The following is a 13,485-nucleotide window of genomic DNA, read 5'->3' as shown; positions in this document are numbered from 1 at the left end:
CCGTCCGCTTACCGTCCGCTTACTGTCCGCTTACCGTCCGCTTACCGTCCGCTTACCGTCCGCTTACCGTCCGCTTACCGTCCGCTTACCGTCCGCTTACCGTCCGCTTACCGTCCGCTTACTGTCCGCTTACCGTCCGCTTACTGTCCGCTTACTGTCCGCTTACCGTCCGCTTACCGTCCGCTTACCGTCCGCTTACAGTCCGCTTACTGTCCGCTTACCGTCCGCTTACTGTCCGCTTACCGTCCGCTTACTGTCCGCTTACTGTCCGCTTACCCTCCGCTTACTGTCCGCTTACCGTCCGCTTACCGTCCGCTTACTGTCCGCTTCCCGTCCGCTTACTGTCCGCTTACCGTCCGCTTACCGTCCGCTTACTGTCCGCTTCCCGTCCGCTTACTGTCCGCTTACCGTCCGCTTACTGTCCGCTTACCGTCCGCTTACTGTCCGCTTACCGTCCGCTTACTGTCCGCTTACCGTCCGCTTACCGTCCGCTTACTGTCCGCTTCCCGTCCGCTTACTGTCCGCTTACCGTCCGCTTACTGTCCGCTTACCGTCCGCTTACCGTCCGCTTACTGTCCGCTTCCCGTCCGCTTACTGTCCGCTTACCGTCCGCTTACCGTCCGCTTACTGTCCGCTTCCCGTCCGCTTACTGTCCGCTTACTGTCCGCTTACTGTCCGCTTACCGTCCGCTTACCGTCCGCTTACTGTCCGCTTACCGTCCGCTTACCGTCCGCTTACCGTCCGCTTACAGTCCGCTTACTGTCCGCTTACCGTCCGCTTACAGTCCGCTTACTGTCCGCTTACCGTCCGCTTACAGTCCGCTTACCGTCCGCTTACTGTCCGCTTACCGTCCGCTTACCGTCCGCTTACAGTCCGCTTACAGTCCGCTTACTGTCCGCTTACCGTCCGCTTACAGTCCGCTTACCGTCCGCTTACAGTCCGCTTACTGTCCGCTTACCGTCCGCTTACAGTCCGCTTACAGTCCGCTTACTGTCCGCTTACCGTCCGCTTACAGTCCGCTTACCGTCCGCTTACAGTCCGCTTACTGTCTGCTTACTTACCGTCTGCTTTCCGTCTGCTTACTTACCGTCTGCTTTCCGTCTGCTTACTTACCGTCTGCTTACCGTCTGCTTACTTACCGTCTGCTTACCGTCTGCTTACTTACCGTCTGCTTACTTACTGTCCGCTTACCGTCTGCTTACCGTCCGCTTACTTACCGTCTGCTTACCGTCTGCTTACTTACCGTCTGCTTACCGTCTGCTTACTTACTGTCCGCTTACCGTCTGCTTACTTACCGTCTGCTTACTTACCGTCTGCTTACCGTCTGCTTACTTACCGTCTGCTTACCGTCTGCTTACTTACCGTCTGCTTTCCGTCTGCTTATTTACCGTCTGCTTACCGTCTGCTTATTTACCGTCTGCTTACCGTCTGCTTACCGTCTGCTTACTTACCGTCTGCTTACCGTCTGCTTATTTACCGTCTGCTTACCGTCTGCTTACTTACCGTCTGCTTACTTACTGTCCGCTTACCGTCTGCTTACTTACCGTCTGCTTACCGTCTGCTTACTTACCGTCTGCTTACCGTCTGCTTATTTACCGTCTGCTTACCGTCTGCTTATTTACCGTCTGCTTACTTACCGTCTGCTTACCGTCTGCTTATTTACCGTCTGCTTACCGTCTGCTTACTTACCGTCTGCTTACCGTCTGCTTATTTACCGTCTGCTTACCGTCTGCTTATTTACCGTCTGCTTACTTACCGTCTGCTTACCGTCTGCTTATTTACCGTCTGCTTACCGTCTGCTTACTTACCGTCTGCTTACTTACCGTCTGCTTACCGTCTGCTTATTTACCGTCTGCTTACCGTCTGCTTACTTACCGTCTGCTTATTTACCGTCTGCTTACCGTCTGCTTACTTACCGTCTGCTTACCGTCTGCTTATTTACCGTCTGCTTACCGTCTGCTTACTTACCGTCTGCTTACTTACCGTCTGCTTATTTACCGTCTGCTTACCGTCTGCTTATTTACCGTCTGCTTACTTACTGTCCGCTTACCGTCTGCTTACTTACCGTCTGCTTACTTACCGTCTGCTTACTTACCGTCCGCTTACCGTCCGCTTACCGTCCGCTTACTGTCCGCTTACTGTCCGCTTACCGTCCGCTTACTGTCCGCTTACTGTCCGCTTACCGTCCGCTTACCGTCCGCTTACCGTCCGCTTACTGTCCGCTTACTGTCCGCTTACCGTCCGCTTACCGTCCGCTTACTGTCCGCTTACCGTCCGCTTACCGTCCGCTTACCGTCCGCTTACTGTCCGCTTACTGTCCGCTTACCGTCCGCTTACTGTCCGCTTACTGTCCGCTTACCGTCCGCTTACCGTCCGCTTACCGTCCGCTTACCGTCCGCTTACTGTCCGCTTACCGTCCGCTTACCGTCCGCTTACCGTCCGCTTACCGTCCGCTTACTGTCCGCTTACTGTCCGCTTACTGTCCGCTTACCGTCCGCTTACTGTCCGCTTACCGTCCGCTTACCGTCCGCTTACCGTCCGCTTACTGTCCGCTTACTGTCCGCTTACTGTCCGCTTACCGTCCGCTTACCGTCCGCTTACCGTCCGCTTACTGTCCGCTTACCGTCCGCTTACCGTCCGCTTACCGTCCGCTTACTGTCCGCTTACTGTCCGCTTACCGTCCGCTTACTGTCCGCTTACTGTCCGCTTACCCTCCGCTTACTGTCCGCTTACCGTCCGCTTACTGTCCGCTTACTGTCCGCTTACCGTCCGCTTACTGTCCGCTTACCGTCCGCTTACCGTCCGCTTACTGTCCGCTTACTGTCCGCTTACCCTCCGCTTACTGTCCGCTTACCGTCCGCTTACCGTCCGCTTACCGTCCGCTTACTGTCCGCTTCCCGTCCGCTTACTGTCCGCTTACTGTCCGCTTCCCGTCCGCTTACTGTCCGCTTACCGTCCGCTTACTGTCCGCTTACCGTCCGCTTACCGTCCGCTTACCGTCCGCTTACTGTCCGCTTACCGTCCGCTTACTGTCCGCTTACCGTCCGCTTACCGTCCGCTTACCGTCCGCTTACTGTCCGCTTACTGTCCGCTTACCGTCCGCTTACTGTCCGCTTACCGTCCACTTACTGTCCGCTTACTGTCCGCTTCCCGTCCGCTTACTGTCCGCTTCCCGTCCGCTTACTGTCCGCTTACTGTCCGCTTACTGTCCGCTTACTGTCCACTTACTGTCCACTTACTGTCCGCTTACTGTCCACTTACTGTCCGCTTACTGTCCACTTACTGTCCGCTTACTGTCCACTTACAGTCCACTTACTGTCCGCTTCCCGTCCGCTTACTGTCCACTTACTGTCCGCTTACTGTCCACTTACTGTCCACTTACTGTCCGCTTACTGTCCACTTACTGTCCGCTTACTGTCCACTTACCGTCCACTTACTGTCCACTTACCGTCCGCTTACTGTCCGCTTCCCGTCCGCTTACTGTCCGCTTCCCGTCCGCTTACTGTCCGCTTACTGTCCGCTTACTGTCCGCTTACTGTCCGCTTACTGTCCGCTTACTGTCCACTTACTGTCCGCTTACTGTCCACTTACTGTCCGCTTACTGTCCGCTTCCCGTCCGCTTCCCGTCCGCTTACTGTCCGCTTACTGTCCGCTTCCCGTCCGCTTACTGTCCGCTTACAGTCCGCTTACTGTCCGCTTACTGTCCGCTTCCCGTCCGCTTCCCGTCCGCTTACTGTCCGCTTACTGTCCGCTTCCCGTCCGCTTACTGTCCGCTTACTGTCCGCTTACCGTCCGCTTACTGTCCGCTTACTGTCCGCTTACCGTCCGCTTACTGTCCGCTTACTGTCCGCTTACCGTCCGCTTACTGTCCGCTTACTGTCCGCTTACCGTCCGCTTACTGTCCGCTTACTGTCCGCTTACCGTCCGCTTACTGTCCGCTTACTGTCCGCTTACCGTCCGCTTACTGTCCGCTTACTGTCCGCTTACCGTCCGCTTACTGTCCGCTTACTGTCCGCTTACTGTCCGCTTACCGTCCGCTTACTGTCCGCTTCCCGTCCGCTTACCGTCCGCTTACTGTCCGCTTACTGTCCGCTTCCCGTCCGCTTACCGTCCGCTTACTGTCCGCTTCCCGTCCGCTTACTGTCCGCTTACTGTCCGCTTACCGTCCGCTTACTGTCCGCTTACTGTCCGCTTACCGTCCGCTTACTGTCCGCTTACTGTCCGCTTACCGTCCGCTTACTGTCCGCTTACTGTCCGCTTACTGTCCGCTTACCGTCCGCTTACTGTCCGCTTCCCGTCCGCTTACCGTCCGCTTACTGTCCGCTTACTGTCCGCTTCCCGTCCGCTTACCGTCCGCTTACTGTCCGCTTACTGTCCGCTTACTGTCCGCTTACCGTCCGCTTACTGTCCGCTTACTGTCCGCTTACCGTCCGCTTACTGTCCGCTTACTGTCCGCTTACCGTCCGCTTACTGTCCGCTTACTGTCCGCTTACCGTCCGCTTACTGTCCGCTTACTGTCCGCTTACTGTCCGCTTACTGTCCGCTTCCCGTCCGCTTACTGTCCGCTTACCGTCCGCTTACTGTCCGCTTACTGTCCGCTTCCCGTCCGCTTACCGTCCGCTTACCGTCCGCTTACCGTCCGCTTACCGTCCGCTTACTGTCCACTTACCGTCCGCTTACTGTCCGCTTACCGTCCGCTTACAGTCCGCTTACAGTCCGCTTACCGTCCGCTTACCGTCCGCTTACTGTCCACTTACCGTCCGCTTACTGTCCGCTTCCCGTCCGCTTACCGTCCGCTTACAGTCCGCTTACCGTCCGCTTACTGTCCGCTTCCCGTCCGCTTACTGTCCGCTTCCCGTCCGCTTACAGTCCGCTTACCGTCCGCTTACAGTCCGCTTACTGTCCGCTTACAGTCCGCTTACCGTCCGCTTACTGTCCGCTTCCCGTCCGCTTACTGTCCGCTTCCCGTCCGCTTACTGTCCGCTTACCGTCCGCTTACAGTCCGCTTACCGTCCGCTTACAGTCCGCTTACTGTCCGCTTACAGTCCGCTTCCCGTCCGCTTACTGTCCGCTTCCCGTCCGCTTACAGTCCGCTTACCGTCCGCTTACAGTCCGCTTACCGTCCGCTTACTGTCCGCTTCCCGTCCGCTTACAGTCCGCTTACCGTCCGCTTACAGTCCGCTTACTGTCCGCTTACAGTCCGCTTACCGTCCGCTTACTGTCCGCTTCCCGTCCGCTTACTGTCCGCTTACTGTCCTCTTACTGTCCGCTTACCGTCCGCTTACCGTCCGCTTACTGTCCGCTTACTGTCCGCTTACTGTCCGCTTACCGTCCGCTTACCGTCCGCTTACCGTCCGCTTACTGTCCGCTTACTGTCCGCTTACCGTCCGCTTACCGTCCGCTTACCGTCCGCTTACTGTCCGCTTACTGTCCGCTTACCGTCCGCTTACTGTCCGCTTACTGTCCGCTTACCGTCCACTTACTGTCCGCTTACCGTCCGCTTACTGTCCGCTTACTGTCCGCTTACCGTCCGCTTACTGTCCGCTTACCGTCCGCTTACTGTCCGCTTACTGTCCGCTTACCGTCCACTTACTGTCCGCTTACCGTCCGCTTACCGTCCTCTTACTGTCCGCTTACTGTCCGCTTACTGTCCGCTTACCGTCCGCTTACTGTCCGCTTACTGTCCGCTTACCGTCCGCTTACTGTCCGCTTACTGTCCGCTTACCGTCCGCTTACTGCCCGCTTACCGTCCGCTTACTGTCCGCTTACTGTCCGCTTACCGTCCGCTTACTGTCCGCTTACTGTCCGCTTACCGTCCGCTTACTGTCCGCTTACTGTCCGCTTACCGTCCACTTACTGTCCGCTTACCGTCCGCTTACCGTCCTCTTACTGTCCGCTTACTGTCCGCTTACTGTCCGCTTACCGTCCGCTTACTGTCCGCTTACTGTCCGCTTACCGTCCGCTTACTGCCCGCTTACCGTCCGCTTACTGTCCGCTTACTGTCCGCTTACCGTCCGCTTACTGTCCGCTTACTGTCCGCTTACCGTCCGCTTACTGCCCGCTTACCGTCCGCTTACTGTCCGCTTACTGTCCGCTTACCGTCCACTTACCGTCCGCTTACTGTCCGCTTACTGCCCGCTTACTGTCCGCTTACTGTCCGCTTCCCGTCCGCTTACTGTCCGCTTACTGTCCGCTTACTGTCCGCTTACCGTCCGCTTACCGTCCGCTTACCGTCCGCTTACAGTCCGCTTACTGTCCGCTTACCGTCCGCTTACTGTCCGCTTACTGTCCACTTACCGTCCGCTTACCGTCCGCTTACCGTCCGCTTACAGTCCGCTTACTGTCCGCTTACCGTCCGCTTACCGTCCGCTTACAGTCCACTTACTGTCCGCTTACTGTCCGCTTACCGTCCGCTTATCGTCCGCTTACCGTCCGCTTACAGTCCGCTTACTGTCCGCTTACCGTCCGCTTACCGTCCGCTTACAGTCCGCTTACTGTCCGCTTCCCGTCCGCTTACTGTCCGCTTACTGTCCGCTTACTGTCCGCTTACCGTCCGCTTACAGTCCGCTTACTGTCCGCTTACTGTCCGCTTACCGTCCGCTTACTGTCCGCTTACTGTCCACTTACCGTCCGCTTACCGTCCGCTTACAATCTATTACTGTCCGCTTACTGTCCGCTTACCGTCCGCTTACCGTCCGCTTACCGTCCGCTTACAGTCCGCTTACTGTCCGCTTACCGTCCGCTTACTGTCCGCTTACCGTCCGCTTACTGTCCGCTTACTGTCCGCTTACTGTCCGCTTACTGTCCACTTACCGTCCGCTTACTGTCCGCTTACCGTCCGCTTACTGTCCGCTTACTGTCCGCTTACTGTCCGCTTACTGTCCACTTACCGTCCGCTTACTGTCCGCTTACCGTCCGCTTACTGTCCGCTTACTGTCCGCTTACTGTCCGCTTACCGTCCGCTTACCGTCCGCTTACCGTCCGCTTACTGTCCGCTTCCCGTCCGCTTACTGTCCGCTTACTGTCCGCTTACTGTCCGCTTACTGTCCACTTACCGTCCGCTTACTGTCCGCTTACCGTCCGCTTACCGTCCGCTTACTGTCCGCTTCCCGTCCGCTTACCGTCCGCTTACCGTCCGCTTACTGTCCGCTTACTGTCCGCTTACTGTCCGCTTACTGTCCGCTTACTGTCCGCTTACCGTCCGCTTACTGTCCGCTTACCGTCCGCTTACCGTCCGCTTACTGTCCGCTTCCCGTCCGCTTACTGTCCGCTTACTGTCCGCTTACTGTCCGCTTACTGTCCACTTACCGTCCGCTTACTGTCCGCTTACCGTCCGCTTACCGTCCGCTTACTGTCCGCTTACCGTCCACTTACTGTCCGCTTACTGTCCGCTTACTGTCCGCTTCCCGTCCGCTTACTGTCCGCTTACTGTCCGCTTCCCGTCCGCTTACCGTCCTCTTACTGTCCGCTTACTGTCCGCTTACTGTCCGCTTACTGTCCGCTTACCGTCCGCTTACTGTCCGCTTACCGTCCGCTTACCGTCCACTTACCGTCCGCTTACTGTCCGCTTACCGTCCGCTTACCGTCCGCTTACTGTCCGCTTACCGTCCACTTACTGTCCGCTTACTGTCCGCTTACTGTCCGCTTCCCGTCCGCTTACTGTCCGCTTACTGTCCGCTTCCCGTCCGCTTACCGTCCTCTTACTGTCCGCTTACTGTCCGCTTACCGTCCGCTTACTGTCCGCTTACTGTCCGCTTACCGTCCGCTTACCGTCCACTTACTGTCCGCTTACCGTCCGCTTACCGTCCGCTTACTGTCCGCTTACCGTCCGCTTACCGTCCGCTTACCGTCCTCTTACTGTCCGCTTACTGTCCGCTTACCGTCCGCTTACCGTCCGCTTACTGTCCGCTTACTGTCCGCTTACCGTCCGCTTACCGTCCTCTTACTGTCCGCTTACTGTCCGCTTACTGTCCGCTTACCGTCCGCTTACTGTCCGCTTACTGTCCGCTTACCGTCCGCTTACCGTCCTCTTACTGTCCGCTTACCGTCCGCTTACCGTCCGCTTACTGTCCGCTTACCGTCCGCTTACCGTCCCCTTACTGTCCGCTTACTGTCCGCTTACAGTCCGCTTACCGTCCGCTTACCGTCCGCTTACTGTCCGCTTACTGTCCGCTTACCGTCCGCTTACCGTCCGCTTACAGTCCGCTTACCGTCCGCTTACTGTCCGCTTACCATCCGCTTACTGTCCGCTTACAGTCCGCTTACTGTCCGCTTACCGTCCGCTTACCGTCCGCTTACAGTCCGCTTACCGTCCGCTTACTGTCCGCTTACCGTCCGCTTATAGTCCGCTTACTGTCCGCTTACCGTCCGCTTACCGTCCGCTTACTGTCCGCTTACCGTCCGCTTACAGTCCGCTTACTGTCCGCTTACCGTCCGCTTACAGTCCGCTTACTGTCCGCTTACCGTCCGCTTACAGTCCGCTTACCGTCCGCTTACTGTCCGCTTACAGTCCGCTTACTGTCCGCTTACCGTCCGCTTACCGTCCGCTTACAGTCCGCTTACCGTCCGCTTACTGTCCGCTTACTGTCCGCTTACTGTCCGCTTACCGTCCGCTTACCGTCCGCTTACAGTCCGCTTACTGTCCGCTTACCGTCCGCTTACCGTCCGCTTACAGTCCGCTTACTGTCCGCTTACCGTCCGCTTACCGTCCGCTTACAGTCCGCTTACTGTCCGCTTACTGTCCGCTTCCCGTCCGCTTACTGTCCGCTTCCCGTCCGCTTACTGTCCGCTTACTGTCCGCTTACTGTCCGCTTACCGTCCGCTTACTGTCCGCTTACCGTCCGCTTACTGTCCGCTTACTGTCCTCTTACTGTCCGCTTCCCGTCCGCTTACTGTCCGCTTCCCGTCCGCTTACTGTCCGCTTCCCGTCCGCTTACTGTCCGCTTACCGTCCGCTTACTGTCCGCTTACTGTCCGCTTACTGTCCGCTTACTGTCCACTTACCGTCCGCTTACTGTCCACTTACTGTCCGCTTACCGTCCGCTTACTGTCCGCTTACTGTCCGCTTACCGTCCGCTTACCGTCCGCTTACCGTCCGCTTACCGTCCGCTTACTGTCCGCTTACTGTCCGCTTACTGTCCGCTTACCGTCCGCTTACCGTCCGCTTACCGTCCGCTTACTGTCCGCTTACTGTCCGCTTACTGTCCGCTTACTGTCCACTTACCGTCCGCTTACTGTCCGCTTCCCGTCCGCTTACTGTCCGCTTACTGTCCGCTTACTGTCCGCTTACCGTCCGCTTACCGTCCGCTTACCGTCCGCTTACAGTCCGCTTACTGTCCGCTTACTGTCCGCTTACCGTCCGCTTACTGTCCGCTTACCGTCCGCTTACTGTCCGCTTACCGTCCGCTTACTGTCCGCTTACTGTCCGCTTACCGTCCGCTTACTGTCCGCTTACCGTCCGCTTACTGTCCGCTTACTGTCCGCTTACCGTCCGCTTACTGTCCGCTTACTGTCCGCTTACCGTCCGCTTACCGTCCGCTTACCGTCCGCTTACTGTCCGCTTACTGTCCGCTTACTGTCCGCTTACTGTCCGCTTACCGTCCGCTTACTGTCCGCTTACTGTCCGCTTACCGTCCGCTTACTGTCCGCTTACCGTCCGCTTCCCGTCCGCTTACTGTCCGCTTCCCGTCCGCTTACTGTCCGCTTACCGTCCGCTTACTGTCCGCTTACTGTCCGCTTACTGTCCGCTTACCGTCCGCTTACTGTCCGCTTACCGTCCGCTTACTGTCCGCTTACCGTCCGCTTACTGTCCGCTTACCGTCCGCTTACCGTCCGCTTACCGTCCGCTTACCGTCCGCTTACTGTCCTCTTACTGTCCGCTTACCGTCCGCTTACTGTCCGCTTACTGTCCGCTTACTGTCCGCTTACCGTCCGCTTACTGTCCGCTTACCGTCCGCTTACCGTCCGCTTACCGTCCGCTTACTGTCCTCTTACTGTCCGCTTACCGTCCGCTTACTGTCCGCTTACCGTCCTCTTACTGTCCGCTTACTGTCCGCTTCCCGTCCGCTTACCGTCCGCTTACCGTCCGCTTACCGTCCGCTTACCGTCCGCTTACTGTCCGCTTACTGTCCGCTTACCGTCCGCTTACTGTCCGCTTACCGTCCGCTTACCGTCCGCTTACTGTCCGCTTACCGTCCGCTTACTGTCCGCTTACCGTCCGCTTACCGTCCGCTTACCGTCCGCTTACCGTCCGCTTACTGTCCTCTTACTGTCCGCTTACCGTCCGCTTACTGTCCGCTTACTGTCCGCTTACTGTCCGCTTACTGTCCGCTTACCGTCCGCTTACCGTCCGCTTACCGTCCGCTTACTGTCCGCTTACTGTCCGCTTACCGTCCGCTTACTGTCCGCTTACCGTCCGCTTACCGTCCGCTTACCGTCCGCTTACCGTCCGCTTACTGTCCGCTTACCGTCCGCTTACTGTCCGCTTACTGTCCGCTTACCGTCCGCTTACTGTCCGCTTACTGTCCGCTTACTGTCCGCTTACCGTCCGCTTACTGTCCGCTTACTGTCCGCTTACCGTCCGCTTACCGTCCGCTTACCGTCCGCTTACCGTCCGCTTACCGTCCTCTTACTGTCCGCTTACCGTCCGCTTACTGTCCGCTTACTGTCCGCTTACTGTCCGCTTACCGTCCGCTTACTGTCCGCTTACCGTCCGCTTACTGTCCGCTTACTGTCCGCTTACTGTCCGCTTACCGTCCGCTTACTGTCCGCTTCCCGTCCGCTTACTGTCCGCTTACCGTCCGCTTACCGTCCGCTTACCGTCCGCTTACTGTCCGCTTACCGTCCGCTTACTGTCCGCTTACTGTCCGCTTACTGTCCGCTTACCGTCCGCTTACCGTCCGCTTACTGTCCGCTTACCGTCCGCTTACCGTCCGCTTACTGTCCGCTTACTGTCCGCTTACCGTCCGCTTACCGTCCGCTTACTGTCCGCTTACTGTCCGCTTACTGTCCGCTTACCGTCCGCTTACCGTCCGCTTACCGTCCGCTTACTGTCCGCTTACTGTCCGCTTACCGTCCGCTTACTGTCCGCTTACTGTCCGCTTCCCGTCCGCTTACTGTCCGCTTACCGTCCGCTTACCGTCCGCTTACTGTCCGCTTACCGTCCGCTTACTGTCCGCTTACTGTCCGCTTGCTGTCCACTTACCGTCCGCTTACTGTCCGCTTACTGTCCGCTTACTGTCCGCTTACTGTCCGCTTACTGTCCGCTTACCGTCCGCTTACTGTCCGCTTACTGTCCACTTACCGTCCGCTTACTGTCCGCTTACTGTCCGCTTACTGTCCGCTTACCGTCCGCTTACTGTCCGCTTACTGTCCACTTACCGTCCGCTTACTGTCCGCTTACTGTCCGCTTACCGTCCGCTTACTGTCCGCTTACCGTCCGCTTACTGTCCGCTTACTGTCCGCTTACCGTCCGCTTACTGTCCGCTTACTGTCCGCTTACCGTCCGCTTACCGTCCGCTTACCGTCCGCTTACCGTCCGCTTACCGTCCGCTTACTGTCCGCTTACCGTCCGCTTACTGTCCGCTTACTGTCCGCTTGCTGTCCGCTTCCCGTCCGCTTACCGTCCGCTTACTGTCCGCTTACTGTCCGCTTACCGTCCGCTTACTGTCCGCTTACTGTCCACTTACCGTCCGCTTACTGTCCGCTTACTGTCCGCTTACTGTCCGCTTACTGTCCGCTTACTGTCCTCTTACCGTCCGCTTACTGTCCGCTTACTGTCCACTTACCGTCCGCTTACTGTCCGCTTACTGTCCGCTTACTGTCCGCTTACCGTCCGCTTACTGTCCGCTTACTGTCCACTTACCGTCCGCTTACCGTCCGCTTACTGTCCGCTTACCGTCCGCTTACTGTCCGCTTACTGTCCGCTTACCGTCCGCTTACCGTCCGCTTACTGTCCGCTTACTGTCCACTTACCGTCCGCTTACTGTCCGCTTACCGTCCGCTTACTGTCCGCTTACTGTCCGCTTACTGTCCGCTTACTGTCCGCTTACCGTCCGCTTACCGTCCGCTTACAGTCCGCTTACTGTCCGCTTACTGTCCGCTTACCGTCCGCTTACTGTCCGCTTACAGTCCACTTACCGTCCGCTTACCGTCCGCTTACAGTCCACTTACTGTCCGCTTACTGTCCGCTTACCGTCCGCTTACCGTCCGCTTACCGTCCGCTTACAGTCCGCTTACTGTCCGCTTACCGTCCGCTTACTGTCCGCTTACCGTCCGCTTACTGTCCACTTACCGTCCGCTTACTGTCCGCTTACCGTCCGCTTACTGTCCGCTTACTGTCCGCTTACTGTCCGCTTACTGTCCACTTACCGTCCGCTTACCGTCCGCTTACCGTCCGCTTACCGTCCGCTTACCGTCCGCTTCCCGTCCGCTTACTGTCCGCTTACTGTCCGCTTACTGTCCGCTTCCCGTCCGCTTACTGTCCGCTTACTGTCCGCTTACTGTCCACTTACCGTCCGCTTACTGTCCGCGTACCGTCCGCTTACCGTCCGCTTACTGTCCGCTTCCCGTCCGCTTACTGTCCGCTTACTGTCCGCTTACTGTCCGCTTCCCGTCCGCTTACTGTCCGCTTACTGTCCGCTTACTGTCCGCTTACTGTCCGCTTACCGTCCGCTTACCGTCCGCTTACTGTCCGCTTACCGTCCGCTTACCGTCCACTTACTGTCCGCTTACTGTCCGCTTACTGTCCGCTTCCCGTCCGCTTACCGTCCGCTTACTGTCCGCTTACTGTCCGCTTACTGTCCGCTTACTGTCCGCTTACTGTCCGCTTCCCGTCCGCTTACCGTCCGCTTACTGTCCGCTTACTGTCCGCTTACTGTCCGCTTACTGTCCGCTTACCGTCCGCTTACCGTCCGCTTACTGTCCGCTTACCGTCCGCTTACCGTCCACTTACTGTCCGCTTACTGTCCGCTTACCGTCCACTTACTGTCCGCTTCCCGTCCGCTTACTGTCCGCTTACAGTCCGCTTACTGTCCGCTTACCGTCCGCTTACCGTCCTCTTACTGTCCGCTTACCGTCCGCTTACCGTCCGCTTACTGTCCGCTTACCGTCCGCTTACCGTCCACTTACTGTCCGCTTCCCGTCCGCTTACTGTCCGCTTACAGTCCGCTTACTGTCCGGTTACAGTCCGCTTACCGTCCGCTTACCGTCCGCTTACTGTCCGCTTACTGTCCGCTTACCGTCCGCTTACCGTCCGCTTACAGTCCGCTTACCGTCCGCTTACTGTCCGCTTACCATCCGCTTACTGTCCGCTTACAGTCCGCTTACCGTCCGCTTACCGTCCGCTTACCGTCCGCTTACAGTCCGCTTACCGTCCGCTTACTGTCCGCTTACCGTCCGCTTACAGTCCGCTTACTGTCCGCTTACCTTTCGCTTACCGTCCGCTTACTGTCCGCTTACCGTCCGCTTACAGTCCGCTTACTGTCCG

Source organism: Pristiophorus japonicus, chromosome 6, assembly GCF_044704955.1.
Source record: "Pristiophorus japonicus isolate sPriJap1 chromosome 6, sPriJap1.hap1, whole genome shotgun sequence".
Taxonomy (NCBI): Eukaryota; Metazoa; Chordata; class Chondrichthyes; family Pristiophoridae; genus Pristiophorus; species Pristiophorus japonicus.
The sequence above is the reverse complement of the archived record's forward strand: the minus strand, read 5'-3'. Positions refer to the sequence as shown.